The sequence below is a fragment of the Cupressus sempervirens genome, chromosome 11 (genome assembly GCF_028749045.1).
Source record: "Cupressus sempervirens isolate cs-2001-9-10 chromosome 11, ASM2874904v1, whole genome shotgun sequence".
In the NCBI taxonomy this organism is placed as follows: Eukaryota; Viridiplantae; Streptophyta; class Pinopsida; order Cupressales; family Cupressaceae; genus Cupressus; species Cupressus sempervirens.
Window position 1 is genome coordinate 451,665,339 of NC_143128.1, and position 21,482 is coordinate 451,686,820.

Consider the following 21,482-nt stretch of genomic DNA (forward strand, 5'->3'; position numbering starts at 1 on the left):
TAGTACATGTATTAGACTAAAATCTCTCGAATTTTGTTTCTCTCTTCCGTAGATTTAATTCTATTTCTAATGGTCACTCTTTTTGTATGTTTCCATATTCTCTCTCTATTCAAAATGGAAACTCCCTTTCTCTCTTTAGAATGTTTCTATTTTTCTCTTTGTTCATGATAGAAACATTCTTGTATATACATGTATATATAGATTATTTATGATCTTTGTTTAATAACACATTCATTATTTTACAATAATATGGTATCAGAGCTATTTTTTCGAATTTTCATTATTGAAATTTTCTGAGTTGTTTTCCGAAATAGGTTTTGAAAATCTTTAATTTCTTCATGAAATTTCTAGACACATAAGATTTTCAACATCGTTTGCTTTGGTGTGTTCAAAAATTTTGTTTGTAGGGATATCTTCTAACATTTGTCTAGGGTTTTTGTATATTTTTTTTTTGCTCTAGGCAGCTTTTCTTGTGCAGCTTGTGCATCATTTATCTTTCCCTTGCATGCTCAACCAGCTTCCTATAGAAAAGACTGACCTCTGGCATTTTTGGCCTGCATTTAACATTTTTTTTTGTGAGCTTGTTTTTCTGCAATATCATGTCCTTTTTTAGGGGTCATTTTTGGCCTTTTTTTTTGTGCATCTTCTTCAAAGGGCGGCGTCTAAGGTGTTTTAAACTCTTTGTCTCTAACTTTTGTCTAGCAGTTTCATTTCCCACCACTCTTTTACAATGAAATCTGCCATTTCTTGGGTTTCTCAAAAATGGCTAAGGTTTCCTGCAAAACTCTTGGATCATTTATCGTTTTGAAGAACTTTTTTGCAAATTGTTGATGGGTTTTTACAGATCTCAACTAGGTTGGAGTAAATTTTTTCTAAGTGCATCATTTGTCATGCCTCAATTTTTGAGCCAGCGGATTTAAAATCTAATTTCAGATTCTTTTTGGGTTTTTCGTGTTCTCTTCTGGGTGTCCTTTCATTTTTTTTGTGTCTTTCATCAATCTACCTCAAAGGTTGTGCCTTTTCAGATATTCATGTTTTCTGCATCAAACACATGTCATTGCATCTCTTACCAATCTTCTCTTGGAAGGCAGTCAACGATTCAACAGAAAGAACTACAACACTTGGAAGCAGAGAATAATGACGATCTTTGAGTACCGTCACCTTGAGGCGCTTGTTTTGGGCACTAACACTTGTCCTGCCACAGTCAATGTTACCACAGACCATTTTTGCAAAACACTCAGAGCTCACTGATCAGCCCGAGTCTGCCTTTCATGCCTTTTGAGAATTCTCCTACAAATTTTTCGTTTTGAAGTTAGATTGACCATTAAGGGAGGGTATTAGAGTAAAATCTCTCTAATTTTGTTTCCCTATCTTCCACATATTTATTTCTATTTCTAATGGTCACTCTTCTTCTATCTTTCCATATTCTCTCTCTATTCAATATGGGAACTTTCTCACTCTTCTATGCTTCCATATTCTCTTTCTGTTCAATATGGAAACTTTCTCTTTCACTCTTCTCCTATGTTTCCATATTCTCTCGGTTCAATATGGAAACTCTTTTTCTCTCTTAAGAATCTTTCTATTTCTCTCTCTTTGTTCATTACATAAACATTCTTGTGTATGCATGTCTATATAGATCATTTATGATCTCTATTTAATAACACATTCATTATTTTACCATAATAATATGCTCACAGCTACTTTCAAAGCTTTACCTTTTTTTAATTGTTTTGAGACAACCTACAATTGGTATGAGGATCATGTGAGGTGTCAAGCAAAGAAATAATAATTATTATTTTTCTACAAGACACAATAGAAATGAATATGTATAGTGAATTTATATTCTGATATACTCGTAATTTAGTAGTTAAAATTTTTCTCTATGGAAAGGTGTAATGTCCCTTGTTGGGATTATGAAATATAAATGTCAAATCACAATGCTATCATACCGCCCTAATTTCCCCTTGGGAGATTGCTTAGGGGTTTTCCTATATTTTTATAATAGTTTAAAATTTCAGCAAAATATCACTAATCTCACAATATTTCACCAAGCATAGACCTGGTCACATATATTGTGCAATCAACCGGCAACAAGATACGGAAAAAAATCGTGGCAGCTATTTTGGAATATTTAGTGGTAAAAGCAGAAAATTGCAAGTAGATATTGTTGAAAAGCCATCATGCGGGCCATTTCGGTTTAATACTATGTTAAAAATATTCGCAACCTTGTCTTCCGACTCTCATTTGTCTACTTTGCAACCTAATCTCCCGACTCTCATTTGTCTACATTCAAAACTTACTGCCTACATTTGAGTTGGCATCCAACAACAGGAAAGGGATCCTTTGAGTTGGCATTTGAGTTGGCATCCAACAACACTAGCATCACCGAATAAATTTGTTTGCCTGACTTTGAGTTTTTTCCACTTTCCAACTATGTTCGATAGTATTTTGTAATTTGTTTTTTAAAACTTTAGTATATTTTGTTATTATTTTTTGTGTAAAACTTAATCTATTTTGTAACAATAAAATTAAAATATATTTTGTTTTGGTAAATAATTAAAAATTAAAAATACATAAATACACTGCATTTTAATTTTTAAAATTTTTTTATAATACTACTTTATTATTTATATATATAATTTAACAATTTCTATATATTGTATTGTAATTCTAATTTACTGTATTTTCAATTTATTATAATACTAAATTACTAATAACTTTGATTAATATATGGTGGATATTTCAAATCATTATATTTCTACAAATTTTGGTGTGTATGTGTGCATTATTAAGAATATTTTAAGAAATTATATATTTTCAAATGTTCGATAAAAATGCCAATTTATTGCCCAATTTTTTCACCAAGTTATTGCCGATTCTGAGGTTTTCATAAAATTTGGGTTGCCAAGATATTGCCGAAACTGAATTTTTCAACTATGATTCTTATGGTTCAAACTGCACTAGACTCTTTTCTATGTAGCTTGTAGGCAATCATTTTATTTGCTGTATTGGATATGATATGCCAAGCTTTACCAGCTCTTTAAATATCACTATTTTTTGTATTGATGACCATTAAGTCTGGCTTCAATTTGAGTAATTTTCTAGGTTGGATTTTTTGACCACTCGTCTATGGTATAAATTGATTGCATTGTGGGTTTGGTAATATTCAATTAATAATAACTGATATAAATAGGCATTGAATGAAAATGTAGGGAGATTGTATATATTTCTCGATCACTTATGTCTATAACTCGAAAAAGTGAGAAGAATGGATGAGCAGCAAATATTATTTTTATATTATATCAATCCGAATATAAGAGTTTGTATTGATCTGAATCTCAGAATGATGGAATTGTTGCAGGTTAGTCACTGTTTTTGATTTCTTATTCTTCTATTTATGTAACTTGGTTTCTGTTGACTGGTCTGAAAGACCTTGACTTACTAACTCGATTTCTTGTCGAATCAAATCTTCTGTAAAGTTGCTATATCTTGACAATGTCTATGTTTAATGTTTCTATAATTATGCTTCCTCAGACTTGCTACAGGTGGTTGAATACCACCTTCAATTGACAGCTAACTTGCTCCAATTCCAGAAATGGATAAATGGGTACTAAATTCGTTCTACTCAATGCTTTCAATGAGTGGTAGGAATAACTTCTTATATCTACATTTGGGATGAGGAACCGCAGTGGAAAGACAAATCTCATGCCTTTATGGTAGTCACTTATTACTAACAATTTTAATACACTATATAAAACCATACTTAATTCAACCAAAGAAGCCAATGAAGTTATCTAGTATTTCAACATATAAAAATCACGACGTTTCAATTCCATTTGGTTCATATTACATTATTTCTTCACATCTTGTTTATTAACAAAGTGGTATGAGTGGTTATTAAGGAAGTTAAAATGGATTTTCTTTCGTCAATTATACATATCTCTGCTTATATGAATTCTTGACAAGTTGATTACTTATTGTCTTTAGGAATTAGTTGTAATGTCCCCTTGATAAATTAAAATAATATAATTATAATTTAGTCTCTTTTAATTTTATTAATTTTATATTTTAACTTTATTATGATCATTTATTTTATAAGATCTTAATATTTTGATATTGCAATAAAATATTATATATTATGTTAAATTAATAATATATTATATTATTAATCGAGTATATTATATTATTTTTATCTGTTCCTTTTTCTTTTCTTTTCTTTTTTATTATAATTATTTATTCAGTTCTATTCTAGATAGTGTGGATCACGGTCTGCCCCTCCGCAAAATTGTTTGCCCTCAAGCAATGCCAATTTGATGTGAGTGGCTTTTGTTGTGCAATCATCTTGCATTACAATAGTCTTTAATGGATGAACCTTCAGCATTATAGAATCTCTACCTTAATTCCTTTCTAGGAATCTTAACATTCACTAAGAATGTCTTTCTCTAGCCCTGACACTCACTAAGAATGTCCCTGATCTAATCTTGATACTCGCTAAGAATGTCGTAGTCCTAATCTTGACACTCTCTAAGAATGTATTCTTTTAGAGATATGTAATCTTTGTCTATTCCAGGTAGGGAGGGTCTTTCTCGTTAGAGATTGTGTGGGGATAAGTTATGGTCCGAGGTTCGGTGGTTCAAGCCCTGATAATGTTTCACCTCTCCCCAAATTATCAGACCTACCACAGACAAAGATAAGCTATACACTCAATTGTTTATTGAAACAGGTATTTTTACTTTTATGAAGTATATACAAGACTAAGGTAAGATTAATTGAGTTTTATCATCATTACAGTTATTTTATATTAATTGCGAGAGAAAGATTTATCTGATGGATTGTTAGATATATCTTTCATTTATATGAATAATAAATATGAGCATATCTTCTAATCTTATGTTATTGCCACAGTTAAGAAATTGGAAGGAAAGGAATGATACAGTGGTATCTGAAGTCTTAATTGATTCAATGGTATTTAAAGCCCTAATTGATACAGAGGTATCTGAAGCCCTAATTGATTCAGTGGTATCTAGAGCCCTGAATAATACAGAGGTATTTGAAGCCCTAGATGATACAATGGTATCTAAAGCCCTAACTGATATAGTGGTATCTAATGCCCTAAATGATCCAATGATAATCGATGCTTTAATTGATATAGTGGTATGTGATGCCCTAACTGACATAGTGGTGTTTAATGGTAATCGTCATTTGATTCCAATATATCGATATTGGATGGTAGTTGTTATTTGATATTGTTATAGTGGTATTTGTGGACTAACCTGGGTGGTTGCAAAAGCATCCCTACAATGATTTCTTGGTTCAAATTCCATAGTATGTGGATTTTAATTTTTATAGTAAATTCATTGATGATGTTTTAAGTTCTTAGTTAAGAAATTTTGTTTAACTGATTTTAACCGTCAATCTCTTTAATATGAATGAAACTAATTTAACTGTCTTCCTATGAAAATGGAGTAATGACTGTATTTCTTTGGATATGTTAGTTGATAATTTAAGACCCTGGGAAAAGTGTATGTTACAAATCTCCAATGCCCAATAGAAGATGTAATACACAGTAATTAATTCTACCAATTCCTCCCAACTCCTCATTGTCTTCTTAGCAACAACATATACAGCAAAAAGACTCAAATTTTCAGTATTGAACAAGTCTCAGCATTTAATTCACAATACTTCAGTTGTGGATGAAATGCACACCCAAAATCAAACCCTTATACTCAAGCAAGGGCATGAACTTTAGACTCAAATAAGCCACAAAGGCAACAACAGCAAATAACTATTCAAGCATCCTATTTTCCAATGAAATGAGCTGATATTTATAATGATTTGTTGATAAAAGTTTCAAAAAGAACTCAACTTTAGAAACTGAGAAAGTTTCCCAAAAAAAACTCAGCTCTTGAATCTTTCCAACACAACATCACTTTGAATATTTAATACTTGTCAAAGGCATATAATAAATGGCCCCTTCCAATGATGTCTCAACCCTCAAGTGAAATTATAAAGTGAAATTGTAACTTTATAATGTCATTTAATGATTCAATAAAAATTTGACCACTAAAAAAAATAATAACTCCCAAAATACTCATCATTTAAATAGGTTGTCTGAAATAGTAATCACACCTGTTATTTCTCCATGTGACCAAATGCACTATCCAAAAATAAAAAGGGTCCATATCAATCAACACCCAACTTACCACAAATAGTAAGTAGACAAATCTAAAGCCCAAATGAAGTCCAATCCAAGTCAAACGAAGACCAACTTGTAGCTTACTGAATTGTGAAGAAGACAAGATCCTCCTAAGCCAAGCCACTGCCTCAGAAGACCCTCTATCCACAATAATTAGCCTGTGAGGATCACAATAATAGGCTAATCCTTGAAACTTTGACACTGGCAAAAATGGGGACATTACACTAAAAATAATGAGTTCTCACCATATCTAAATGCATTTCTAAATCCAAATTTTGGGGAATACTCTCATTTTCAAACATGAAGTCTTCTATCCACATGTTACCAAGCTACATCTACTTGCATTCTTAGTCATTCAAGCCAAAAACCATATTTTGCCCATATGCTATCCACCTGGAAAAGCCCGATTTTGATCATTTTTGCCCAAAAAAAAATCTGTCTATACCTTTTCCAGCTTATCTAAGTGTTCAAAAAGTATCTAAATCATACCAAGGACACTTATTTTCCATAGATCTACCATTGTTCAAAACTCAAAACTCTCATGGACTCAATCCCATTAAAAGACGTTTTCACCCTTTGGAATTTTCATGTTGCAACAAAATCTCTGAGTTATGATATGTCTGAAGAATCTTCACCCTCAAACGGTAAAAGTAAAAAGTATCAATATGATAAATAATTGGCTCATACCACTCCATCTCAAGTTTCATCCTCATACGATAAAATTAGAGATACAAAGATCAATCATGTTGATATGCTTGATTTTCTTCAAAGAATAGAGACATCCTATGAAGACATGCTTCGAATCAAAAGAAGCAATATTCATTGGGTCTCCACTTTCCCAATGGCTGCCCTAGAACCTGAGTTCATGTGAGAATGCGCCTAGCATTTCTTTCCAAAAACAAAATCAATTAAGGATATTGATGGGAAAGTTGTTCTAAGTTTACATCCAGACATATTATTGAGAAGGTTTTCAAAGTGCTTATAAATCTAGAATGTGTAGATTTGATAAAGGAGAATTCAGAGCAAATATGGAATGAGAATAAACTTGATTACATCAAGGTTTCAAATAAAAATTGGTTGACCAACATAAGAATTAACTTCTCTAGATGGCCAAAGGTGATGCACAAGACTGATTTTTGTCAAGAAGTCAATGATTTGATTACTCTACTTAGTTGGATCTATGGCCTCAAGGAGTAATCATTTTGAACCATGGATGTACAAATTCATCTACCAAATCCTACAAAGAAGTGAGCACATCTACTGGAGAGAAATTATTAGCACAACAATATGCGAGTAGCTGATTCATGTGAAGAGTTCTCTCTCTTTCAACATGAATTACTACCTTGTCTACATTGCTGCTACCATGGGAAATTTTTCCGGACTCTCTACCAAGGGAGAGAGGGCCTTAGTTCCAATTTCGAACTATTGTGAACAACTAAATGGAAATTTTATTTGTCACTTTAATAAGGAATTGGCAAAAAAAAGAGTATCAGATGAGGCATGGAAGAAGGTAAATCAGTATGGGTGTTTGTTCCTACAATTCCCAACTTTCACATACACGAGGGATGGTTGCTTTGAAGGTGAACATTATACTCTACCAAGGTATCCTACTAATAGGATCATCCTCATGGAATTGGTCTGGCAACTCATGGTTGTGCAAGCATACCAGACTACTCAACATAGGCCGGGATTTGGGATCTCCTCCCAAAATTCTCTACAAGTTGGCAAGTATGCACTGACCACTATTCCTAAGGCCAAGTGTATGGAGAATGAACTTTTGCTGATCACACTGGAGAAGTTTGAATCTAGAGCTGATTTTGACTAGAACATTCACCCATGAATTCAAAAATGAAGAGAACGTTCACCCATGTTCATCGCATAGAAGAAGTTTGGATCAATCTCCGGAATGACACAAAAGTAATCAAATTGGATTATTGTCAGCTCACCTTGCAGCAAATAATAGATCTGCATTTAGTCCCTATTCCAAAATAGGTTGAGGATGATGATCTAATTTTGGATATAGAATACCATAACAGTCAAATTGAGAAGCTCCCTCCTACTCCTATCCAGTGGCAACAAAAGGAGTATACTTCTACATTTGACAGATTTCAGGCTATTCGAATGAATACAAACACATGGCTGAAAGGTAGAGGTCAGAAAAGAATAAAGTTGAGAGACCGCATTGATTGTAGCCATTTTGGTCCTCTAGGCAGAAAATCATAGGTTGAAGGGAAAACAAAGATGGTTCCTCTACATCAAAACCAAACAAAGGACTAAACCTAAAGATCAAAGGAAGAAAGGGTATTTTTCAGACATCTCATTCTTCTCCAACATCACCAAGGGCCCGTTTGGTTGCCAAAATTGGACATGAATTCACATTTGTAATTCTGAAAAAATTCTAATCCAGTGTTTGGGTGCACAAAATCAGAATTGGAATTAGGAAAAATATGAATTTGGTACCCCCATTTACCCCCCAAAACTGGAATTCGATGTTCCATCTAAATAGGTGGAATTGATCAAATTCCCATTCTAATGCCAATTTGACAAAAACAAGCATTAATGTACGCCTGACTTGTTCACCTTGCTCTATATGCGTTTTCTCCTCTGTCAAATGTTGAGTGCGCCTTCGATCTCAACCGACATCAAACTCAGTTTCTCCATGGGATTCTTAAACTAAGCTGTTTTCTTGCAAAAAGAAGCCTTCAAAACCTAGTAAACCTCTAGTACGAGCCTTGAAATTGTGGTTCCTAAATCTATGATTGTTCGTAAGCCATTGAAAGTTTGCTTGAAAGATACTAGCAGTCTTTCACCTCTAATGTTGATGCCCTCTAGTCCAAGAAAGTAAAATGACCCGTACAAAACACTAGACAAAAGTGGCCGAATGTGACTTTATTGGGAACAAACCCTAGCCAAAGCTTAGAGACCTAGTTGCACTTAAACATGCGAAGTCAAGCAAACAGTACGAGAATTTCCCGTCATATTTCAATGTCATTTGTTGAGGAAAAGCTAAATTATGCCATTTTAGACTCAATTTCTATAGTGACGATGCCAGCCACCATCTTCTTATGTGTACTAATATGTTCTAATCTATTTCTCCTTAAGAGTTTAGAATGGATTGAGAAGTACAGATACATGTACTGAGGGCTTTCACAAATGTTGTGTTCTCATATTTAGTTGTTATACAAAAGAATAAAAGTTTCTTCTTTTTACTACTTCTCTCTACTCCAAAAGGGGAGAAATTGGGTGAGAAAATGATGAACTTCATGGTCCTTGGATGCGTTATTTAATACTGTTCAATGGAATTTTAGTTTTAAAATGAACTTACTTGGTAGTTTTTTATGCACTACATCAATTTGTGCAAATTTTATTCAAACATGGAAATGTTTGTAGTTGAGAAAATCAAGATTTTTACTATAGAAACAATCTCATTGCTTATGTCAATATGTTTATTCCAGTGGTATTCCAATTCAAAAAATGTGCAACCAAACGCAAGAAATGTTATTCTCATTATGAATTCTTGGTGAACCAAATGGTCTCAAACCAAATTTTGAAAACCGTAATCTGGATTTCAAATTCCAGAATATAAAATTCCAATTCAAGTAACCAAACAGGCTTCAAAGGCACAAGATTCAAACGAAGCAAAAGAGGTGATTATCCTTTCAACTTCACAATGACCAAACGTCCAAAAATCATCCATTCTAGATGAGACTTTCTTGTCTACATTGGACATTGATTTAGACTTGTTTTCTACAGTTTTTGTACCTACAACCCCATCTCAGAGGTAAACATTTTAGTGGTACTTATCTCTTTTGCAGCTCGTCCTACCGTTACAATAGGGCAATGTGAGAATTTGAAAAATGTTTTTGAGACTTCCTCTACTTTTCCTATTCTCAAAGAGAGACAAGTTTTCCAACTTGATACCTTAGTCATGAGGCTTGAAATGTTCATGGCAAAGTCATCTTAGAAAATACCTATGACACCAATTGTGCAAACAGATGCATGCATTACAAAATAAATACAAGCAAGATCAATGTTTGCAATTGCAACCATTCCAATCTCCATTGAAAAAGATTTCAGCTTACCAACGTGGCTAAGCAACATTATTGTAAAGAGGAGAAAGATAGAACTCCCACCAAATGATATTTTTCCTAAAAAGAATAAAAAGAAGCTTCCAGTACAGAAAACTAAGACTCACGAATTCTTGTTGATTCTGAGAAAGTTAAGTATGCTGAAGTCGTAGAACCCTTGGTAGACAAACCACCAAAGGAGCTTCATCTTTCAAATTACAAAATCACAAAAAATGAACTTTGTAAAAAGTCGTGGTTGGGATGTCAAAGAGATGCTAGGGATGCAATTTCTACCTTGTCTCAACGTGATCATTAACTCTAGGAAAGAAAGAATCAGCTCAAGCTTAAGAATACTCGCCTTCATGAGATCAATCATTAGTACTCTTCAAAGTCAATTGTCACCAAATCTTATTCTGAATAGGTGAACAGGAGAGTTGAAGCAATGAAGGGTTGGTTCGAGCAAATCGGCACTAGAGGAGTTCAATTCGTAAGGGATATGTTGGTTCCCAAAACCGCAAATTGGAAATCCAAGAGCCTACCACTTCTCCGATAGGACTTCTCAATCAGTTCTAGCCAACGAACGAAAATCGCTTAGATTCCCCTACACTTCGGGCTCCGCTACACCCAAGCAGGTAAACCTTTACCTTAACACTGACTGCCTGATTCAAGGCTTTTCTATAGCGAATTTAAACTTCAGGAGTTTTCCGACTGGCAAGGTCCTTGAACTCGATAAAATTGAAACTGGATGTTGAATACTTGATAATTGAATGTTTTGTATAAATTTTGTTAATAATGAATTTGATGCTTGCAAGAGGAATATATAGATTTTCTGACTTCAACAAAAAGACCAGTGCCTTTGTTCATCCAAGCGATAGAGTCAACTTCAGTGAACTTTTACATACAACTTCATAATGTTCAATGCACTTGTACTGCCAATAATTTTGATAATCCAAATGCGACAGACCAATTATAAGGCAATCTTTAAATTAGTCCAGATTGAATTTTAACTCCACTGAGACAAACTGGACATAGCTACGGAAACAATTAAATATTTCACAGCACCTATGATGATCAAATTTAAAATGCTAACTGACCATGTCCACTTATCTGATAACAAAATTATAGACAGAATTTTAAAATATAATTATGAAGGACGATTCGCCTGTAGTTTAAATCTCCACGCCATTAAAGGTAAACAAAAGACATTTTATTTAATTTAAAAATAATGGACTTTATTACAGAATCATAATATTGCCCTTATCTCTCCATACAATAAAATAAATATAAAATACTTCTCTCGAATTGAATAAAAATGTTCAGATATGAATTGTCCTTTACCTTTCACCACCATTCCATATTTATATTTGAATACACAAAAGAAAGTGACTTTAGAAATTCAAATCATGTCTCCTCATATATAATTAACATTAATAATATATATATATATATATATATATATATATATATATATATATATATATATATATATATATATATATATATATATATATATATATATTTTTAAATTAACCAACTATCCTCCTTTGTATTGCGCTTGTTGAACCATGACTTGGCATTTTTGTTATCACTTCTTTTTTTTAAAACTTTAATCACGGCATGGTTCACTTTAGATTTATTAATCGATTTAGCTTCTGCAATATCTTCTAACGTTACAGGAACCTTCAATCAAAGCCGCTCCCGATGCCAAAAGAAGATTTATTTATATACGATCAGTGCAATTTTTGCATTCTGCCGCCTTTGATTCCATCGCTATCAACTCGACCCCATCTATCATCCAATCTTATCCTACGCATACTTTGTTCACTACAATGATTTGTCACTTCATATTTGACTTGACCCATTACGTGCCTGAGGATTCTTGCTCATTCTGAAATTATATGCATATTCTATTGCATCTGTGTGTTTGTCATGGATGAGTAGCGGCACTTTATTTTGTATAAACTATTTGATCCCTCACTGTCGATTATTCTATATTGTATTACCTCCTTTGTGGCGTCCAAACATCCACGAGTCTGTTCGCTGCAAGACCATGGTTCTCGAAAGAGCCCATTCTTGACGTTTGGGGCCATGTCCAAGGCCTGCACTATAGATAAGCATGATATTGTGAAAATTCGTGACACCGTATTCAATGTTGGATTCAATTAATCTAACCTTGACTTTCCCTTTTACTTCCCACTGTGCTTGTGCCTTTTATTGCTTCCATATATAGATCAATTTGTATTGCTATATTGAAGATTGGACAGCTGCCAGCAAATAAGTAATGTTCTTGAGAAGGGGCTCGTTGGTTAGGTGCTGTAGGTTCTCATATCCTCTACTTTTTATTGCATTGTATTAAAGGTAAAATATGAAAGACTCGGAATGAGAGGCACAATCTCTAGTTCATGTAGAAAGACTTTTCTGATCACTTCCTTCAATCTGACTGATTTTTCTGTGAACCTTCGTCTCTATTAGAGTGCATTCACATGCTGAGATAAATCATTTGAGCCATGTCATACTCAATGAATCTAAAAGAGTAGGGACATAGTTTCAACTGTGACATGCCTCTAGAACAAGAAATAGAGAAGGATCTCTACCAAGTGAACCTTTATTTGTATTCAGAAGCCAATGCAATAGTAAAACATCTATGCTTGCTATCAATGGTTTTTTCATGATATCCTGGTTGCCATCAATGGGACCTAACAGTCATTGATTATGCAGAATGATAAGAAGATGCATTGTATTTCCTCAATCATTTCACCTTTCTCCTTGTTGTTAGTTGTCTTAACCATCCTATAAACATGAACATCAATGTGTGTCTTGTGATGGGCACCTACAAGCCATCAATACAGCAACTCCAAGGATGATCAAAGGTTTTGTTTTGTCATACCCAGACTGAATGAAGATTGTGAAGTCCTTGTATAGTTTAGACTAAGTATGCTCTTTTTTGTTAAACTTGCTTAATCATAGATACTATCAAAATATCTCCCATATTGTAAGCAGGTTATGTTATCTTCTAGGATTGTCTACTTCCTTTGATGTTCATATCTCTTCCTTCACTCTAATAAATGATACCTTCTCTTCATATGCCATTCTTCACAAAAATGGAGACTAAAATTGGGCTCCATCAGGATGCACACAAAGTCCTTGGACGCCTTAGAGGCATTGTCTCCAAGCTCAAAGATGAACACTCTTCCTTTAACCAAGAACAGAAAACCTTGGGCAAGGACTTGATCATTTGGAATAAAATGCCAAAAACGGACTTGGATGTTTTAACCACATATGAAATCATCCCATCCCCAAATGTGTTCCATGAATATCAAGGGCTTATGGTCAACAAAGGACTAGTAATAGAAGGGCTAGTGACAGATGTGCAAGAAGCCCTCAGAAGCTACAACGTTGTCAAGATTAACACGGTTCATGACCTAGATCAGATGGGATGCAAGATGTTTACCGAGGATAACAATTTCATTGCAGAGGAAACCATAGCCTCAAATTTCACCGATAAAATCAATGTAGAATTTGAAGCGGATGATTTTGGGGTTCGTGGCATAAATAAATTTCAACCTATAAATTTTCAGCAAATCACTTGTGGCAATTTATTTAAGAGAATCTGGAGGCCATCAAAAGATGCAATGCCATAATTATCAAACTAAATGTAGTGGCACGGTATATAGGAACCCCCAATCCTGCCATCGTCCTTGATTGCATCACCAAGTACAAAGCCTCTACCGATAATTTACAGGATTGATTCAACAAGTTTGGCATTTTCTTCATTTTGCTTAAGTGTGTTTTTATCTTTCTGCTTGTAGTTTCAGAAGACATGTTGCGTGCACCTGACTTGCACGCAATCGAATTACACATGCCTTTAGCAATGTAATTGAATGTCTTCTTTCCTTTTTGACTTAGTCAAGGTAGTTGAGTTTCAACCACCTTTATCTCCTCTTTTCTCTCACTCCTTTGCCTATGTAAGGGAGTCCCTTCTATTGTAAATATCATTTTTTTATATGCAAGCAAACTTTGCAAGATTTGTGCAAGTATAACTATGATTTATTTCTACAGGTTTTAGAGAGAAGTGAATAAAAGAAGCAATTTGTTTCAAAGTTGTGTTTGGGAACAATTGTGGTAGTCTAAATTGTAAGATATGTCTACAATTTGTATTGCTTTCTTGAATTCATGCAAATTTGTTTATATTCAGAGCTTACATAGAATAGTTACTTTCAGTCTGTGTTGGCATAACTTAGAGATTTAGAATTTAGAAATCACTATTTGTGGAAGTTTGTATGCTCCATTTGTGGTAGTAGAATTAGAATTAAAAAATATCTACTTGTAGAAGTCTGCGTGCTCCATTAGTAGAATCTCATCTTTGAAGGATTGCATAGGAGTCTACGAGATCTCTATTCATCCGTATAACTTAGGTACTAAACATAGATCAAAGCCAATATGCTTACAATCAATCTGTGAGTTGATTTGAGTTATTGGTATCACTGATCCAATTCAAGAGAAGTATAGTTAGAGTTTCATTGTCCCCAATGCATGTTTTATGAATATTTGGATTCGTTCCTGAAAAAAAGAGGAAAGAATATTGGTAACACCCTTTTTAAGATTCTTTCAACTTCTTGCTTTCCTTCAATTGACCCATGTAACAGTGAGAAGGAGGAGCCCCTTTAAGGTAGGAGACTTTGTCTCACACATTGTCAGTGGAACTCCTGTTTTGCAACAGAAGTTCTAAAAACTGTCAATTGTAAAATATTCATCAAACAGATTTCTCCATCAACAAGGCTGCATCTTATATCAAGGAATTCAACAAACATTTCAAATTCAGATTTATTTCAGGTTCTTTCACTTATTTGAATAACTGTTAACACATTCAAATATGGGCATTGCAAATACTAAATAACTATAAACTTGAAATTAGTGAATACGAGTCAGTGTACTTTGTTTTGCAATTCATCTTAATTTAGTGCATTGTAATCTCTATATTTTGAAATTCAAAAACCTGAAGAATTGTTTAAATTTCCAAGGACCAAACAAGTAGCTTGCATGCAAAAGGTTTGACAAAATGGGAAACATCCAAAAATTGAAACAATCTAGTGTTTGTCTGAGTTAGAAACACAGGGTTTCTTATAGGGTGGCACATTTTAAAGTTATGCCTGAATAACTACACCTGCTTCGATTTGTCAAAAACTTGTTCAATAAGTCTATTTTGTGCATAACTGTTTAGTCTTTGCATTCCATAAAGATGGCATGTCTTCGAGACATTTTTCACATGCTTCAAGCATTTTCAACAGATCCATTTTTTGTATAGCTTGCAATCATTCATTACATATTACATGAGAGTACAGTTCCTCTAAGGCATTTTGTCAGACAAGTCACCTAGGCTGCCCATGATTCCACATTTTGTGTGCATGTCTCTAGTGAGCACCATGTCAAAACTATTATCAGGTTATGTCTTTGCATGCAGGCTAATCATGGCACTATATAAGACAACAACTATTTGAGGCATTTAGCATAACAGCAGACACACTTGCTAAAAAGACTCCAATCTGTGCACCTATCCAGTAATACATTTCCAACTTTGATATTTGGCAAGATCCTCTTTTTCTGATCAGATGGATGCAATACAGTTCTTTGCAAAATTTGTAGCTCACTTGCTACACATCGGCTTTTGCCAAACATCTCACATGCATTTCTTGAGACTGTATTTCTTAGAGGCAAATTACAACACATATAAATGCTTTCAAATCTTGCTTTAAGGAATTAAATCAACTGTCCCTCGAAACATATTTACAGCTGTATTTGCATCTTTCTTCAAGTTAGTTACAGAGTTCTTAGAAACACGGTTGAATATAAAAAGAATACACAAGTAAGGATTATAGGTTAGAAATGCTCAAAAATTGACCAATCCTAACCTCTAATTGACTTTCTCAAGTACAGAAGTTCAAGATTTGACCCTTTTGAGCATAGAGGAAATTGGAGGTTAGGAGTGCTCAAAATTTGAGCATTTTTAACATGTTGTAGGTTAGAAAAATGAAATTTCCACGCATGTGAGCTCAGAAAGGCGGGAGGAGATGATTGAATGAAATTTTAAATTACTTTCCTCCCAAACGATTTTAGTGAGAAACAAATAAAATTAATTTAAGAATATTAAAATAATTTTAAAATTTCCCATTAAAAATCAATAGCTCGGTTAGTAGAATAGTCATAACTTCTGACTAGTAAATGATTTAGCTTTAAAATTCTAACCAGTATAAAGGAAGATGGGGTGACCATAACCCTGAAATATTTACTCATAGCAAGGCTTTTAATACGTAAATTTTATGTTTTTCAAATATAGGTAGTAAAGGAGTTCACCACTTACTATGTTGGTTAAGTGGTGGTGGTATCCTCACCCAAGTTCAAACCCTTGTTGGGCCATTGTGATCACAAGTTTGTGCCTTGTATTATCTAATGTGCTCGTGGGTTTGGCCCTCAACTTCGTAATAAGGGGATGAGGTCCCCCATTTGTGGCCCATCTGTAGCCTCACTGGTTCATAGCTCCAAATCAAAAGTGTTTCACGTGGACCTAGATGGCGAGTCATGCCAATGGTATTGGTCACATTAAAAGGTCTACTATGCACTTAAAAAACAGCTATACATGCCACTGAAACCATTCAATTGTTAATGTTATTCAGTAAATATTAATTGCATGTTTGATATTATGTGAGTTGATTTGAACCAAAGAATCATCTCAAATTTTGTTGGATGTTTGTTACTCGTCAAAGAGCATTCCTTAATATGATTTACCTCATGGAATCGTGTGATGTTATTTTGTTATCATTTCTTGAGTAGATGCTAACATATTGGTCTCTAATTAAGCCAATAAATGGTGTCCATTGGTGTTATGTAATTGAATCCTATTATGCAACTGAACATTGGGTTTTGTTTTAACCAGTAGTAAGTTATGTTTGGTCATGCTTGAGTTATTAGTCCACCTTAATCTGAAAATCTCATTGCAATTTGTTGGTAAACAGATTTGTCACTGCAAGTGCTTCTTTGAAAATCACCATGTTTTCCCTTCAGGCAGTGACAATTGTGCCAACAATTAGAGAGACTGCAACTAATCACTATCAACTTGCAATCTTCCTTTGCATTTGAGAGGGGTAGCTCCGTCATAAGATGGGAGTACTTGGGATTTTTTAATACTTCTCACCTGAAAGTAAAAAAAGAAGGTAAACATAAAACTAAACAAGATGAACAATAGAAATCTCTGATGATAGACATATGAATATCAAATAGAATTTCACAACGGATAACTGATTACAAAAGGGATTTGAGCACATAAAGTTAATAAAGACAATATATGAATAACAGACCTTGACATACAAAAAGATAAGTTATTTCGTCATATTCACACCAAGATACCAAGAGATGAATACATTTTACTAGATTCATTCCATAAAGGACTTAAATTTGACCATTACATGAGAAATTACTGACTTAACATACAAGAATTATAATTAGTGAACACATTCATGACATACAACAAAACGTGTTCTTCAAAATTTCCTTGAAAATGTACAAGTTCAAGAACACTCAATACATGATGCACACCAAAAAGTCCTTTTACAAATTTCTCTAGCATTTCTCATTTACAAAAAAAATATCTTACCACCTTTACAATGCCAAAGCCTTGTATTTATAGACTCGCAAGATAACTTTCGGATAACTGCCCTTTCGGGTTAGCAACCAACAAAGTTAGAGTATGGAAGCTATCTGTTTTTTTCTTGCAACTAACTCTAACTTTTACCAAAATAGAAGTCAAAATCCTAATTTTTACAATAAGTGAATAAATCATAGATGGAATACTAGCAGAGCACTCTCTGAGTTGCAAAAACTGGTCGAGTTTTTTGGCTTGGCGAGCTTTTATGACTTTACTAGTGCCAAAAACTTACAAATTTTTGGCAAGAACTTGTTGAGTACTTGCTGAGTTTTTGTTAAAAACTTGGTCATAGTTTTATAGCAGCAGTTAAAGGTAAAAGATGGCCCAAATCAGTTTCATTTCTCATTTCTTCACTTGTATTTTATTGAGAGGGGAAAAGTCTTCCAAACACTTGCAAACTGATTTTGGTTGATTTGAAGCAGACTTGAGGTGGGTTTGAAGCACATTTGCAGCGGGTTTGGAGTGGAGTTTTGAAGAGGATGACATCAATGATTTGAAGAGGCAAGCTATGGAGGAAGGCGTCGATTTGGTTTCTCGGTGGATGACATTGAGTTGAATGTGTAGTCACTACTAGTGCCAGGACAAGCTAGAGGTGGAGCTATATCTAGGATTGAGGATAAGCCACAAACTAAGTTAGACATACCGAGCAAGAAGGCAATCATGGACAATGCAAATTAGACCCTCTAGTTCTACCTCTCCCTTAATTTTTATTAGAACTCGGAAGAGGAAGATGTAATTGGAATGATGTATTTACTTTTAGGTTTACATAAATTATTTACTATTTTGCTTTTAGCCATGAGTCTTCCTCAAGAGAATGTGATTTTGTACCCACTTTGTGTTTAAATATATCTAGACTAAGCTTGTTTGTTTTATGTTCTCATTTATTGACTCATTGGATGTACCTTCTCATTGAATTTTGCAAAAAAAAACATTTCTAATTAAATTCAAGCAAATTTTTAAGTTGTCGAGTTTTTGCCGAAAATTGGCCGAGTTTTCCTTGATTTTATTTCTCAAGCCTTGGCGAGTTTTTGGCTTTGGTGAGTTTTCCAACTATGATATAAATCACTTTTACAAAAACAACGATTTGGAATTTATTACATCAAATGAAGAACCTGGTATTGGTCTTGTTGAGGTGTCATTTTCATCTACATTATCTTCCTCTTAGACATTGATATCTTTGATAATATTATGAGATTGAGACTTATGTCTTTGCTTGTTCAATTTCCATCCTCTTATATGTGCCATGACACCAAACAAAAATGTAAGTAGCGAAGATCTTACAACAAGACTAATTAGAACCATGGATGTTTTAATCCCAATACGAGAATCATTTATTTACTAATAGTTCCAACTTCAAGAGCATGTGCTCCAATTTTACTTAACACCCATATTTACCTTTCAAGAACTAGTATTTGTTCAAAAAGTGTAAATAGGGGTGCCTACAAAGACATAAGATCTCCACTTTATATGAGAACATGACATTTTACACTCTTGTGATGTTGTCTAGACATTATGAATATAGAATATCTTTGTAGTTCTTTTTTATTTAATAACTTTAAGGCCTTCTATATGTGCATGTTATGAACATAATCAATTATCATAAAATTTCATGTGATCACTTTTTTGTCAAACAATTCCCATTTTCTATATTCCTCTGTTTATTTTGCAAATATTCGGCTTTTCTTCCAATTACACTTGTTTGAAAGTTTTAAAAGTTTTATTAACAAATCCATGTTGTGCATATCATGCAAGAGGATTTCAAACCATGAAATGTCATCCTTTCAAAGTGTTTTGTCATATTGTTTGGCTAACATGACCCCATATCTTACATGCACTTTTTCAAGAATATTCTCAATGAGAATTTTTTTTGAACACCTACGTCTTCCATCTATACATTTATATGATGATTTCTTAACAAAAGTGTCATGTACATCAAGACATCATTAAACCCTGAGAAGTTCAAATTGCACTAGATATTGTTTGATATATTTTGCATGTCTATCCCTACTTTCTTTCTCCACCTTCAACTCGCACTTTTGAGAGGCTTTTAATCAAGCATGTCATGCATTGTCAATGCTTTTCCTTTTTGCTTGTGTATCCTTGCAGTTGCGGCATTATGTGAGATTCAATTTGAAAAGGTAGCATGGGATATACTTGACTTACATTCATATATCATACTTTGAATGTTTTAATGCTTTTGAATCCACGCAAAACTGTGACAGCTGCATTGGGAATCGTCTCTTTTCATGGATTGACACCTCTTTGAGGCATATTATCAAACAAGTGAAATGCATTGTCTATGAATACTAATGTTGGTTGAATTTTATATGAATATGTCACAATGATCCTTATAGTATTAACCTGTGACAAAGTACACAGCTTGCTACCATTGCATCTTATGAGATCACATAACTTTGAGGTGGCTTGTGGAAGATCTTTGGTCCACTATTCATGAAGCTGCATTTTTTAAGGATGAAATGACGAAGAAATTCAAACTTAAATATCTGATACAATTATAAGCAATGTGCTTCTATCGATGTACAATATTTTTTTAAAGGATTTTGATACATGGGCATAGGCATGGAGAATATCTGCCAACACAGATTTCGCTGGCTTAGCTCTACTGTTACCCATGCTACATGGTACTACACGCAAGTACCTTTGAGTTTGAACTCTCCAGTTAAGAATTTTCAAAAGCTTTTTCAAATAACCTATTAGTGTGACTATATGGAATACGCCATTGACTTTGTTATACACTTCACACATTACATGCATAAGCATCATAGCGAATTCAAATGCAATATCTAACAAAAACCCACAACGACAACTTCTTAATGAACAGTTACAGCATATTCTAAAGTTCTCATCATGGCATAGGTAAGGAAAAGGGAGGATGTTGGCCACATAGCTTTGAGTTGCAAGATTCAATAAATGTGCCACCACTGACCTATTATTATTTCTTGAGACTAGATTTGGCTTGCATTGTTTGTTAGGAACATGATCAAGTCAATATAAAGAAGACCCAAAGAGAGACAACTATTATAACTGTTTACACACATTTCTTCACTTTTGCAATTTTCCATCGGATCTTTTGTTGTAATGTCCCCATTTTTAAAAGGTTCCTATAGTTGGCTTGGTCAGTTCATCACCGCAACCCTCGTGAGCTAATAGTGGTATTTGAGAGTCTCAGTCATAGTTCCAAGAATTGCCCAAAAATCGCGTGAATCGCGTGAATCGCGATTTGACTCAACCCAAGAGATTTTTTCTGCCTCATGAATTGGGAAAGGCAAGTTTTTGGCATGAATCGCTGATTCAGGCAATTCATGCTAGAAATCACCTAAATCAACCGCGGCAGCTCAGAAAGTTGCATTGAATTTTTTTTAAAATACATATCTTTATTCTTTTCAAAGGACCTTCTAATTGTTAAGCATGAGTAGAAGAGAGGAAAAGTGAGAGACAAAACAAGAAAAGAAAAACCACAGGTTTCCAACTGGCAAGAAGGAAGAGCACCAAAGAGATC

General features: G+C 33.9%; 1 protein-coding gene across 4 annotated transcripts in view; it reads right to left on the reverse strand.

The window, feature by feature from the left end:
* The window catches only part of LOC149530352 (Tetratricopeptide repeat (TPR)-like superfamily protein), a 287,943-nt gene that overhangs the window by 151,582 nt on the left and 114,879 nt on the right, over positions 1-21,482 (reverse strand). The window lies entirely within an intron of this gene.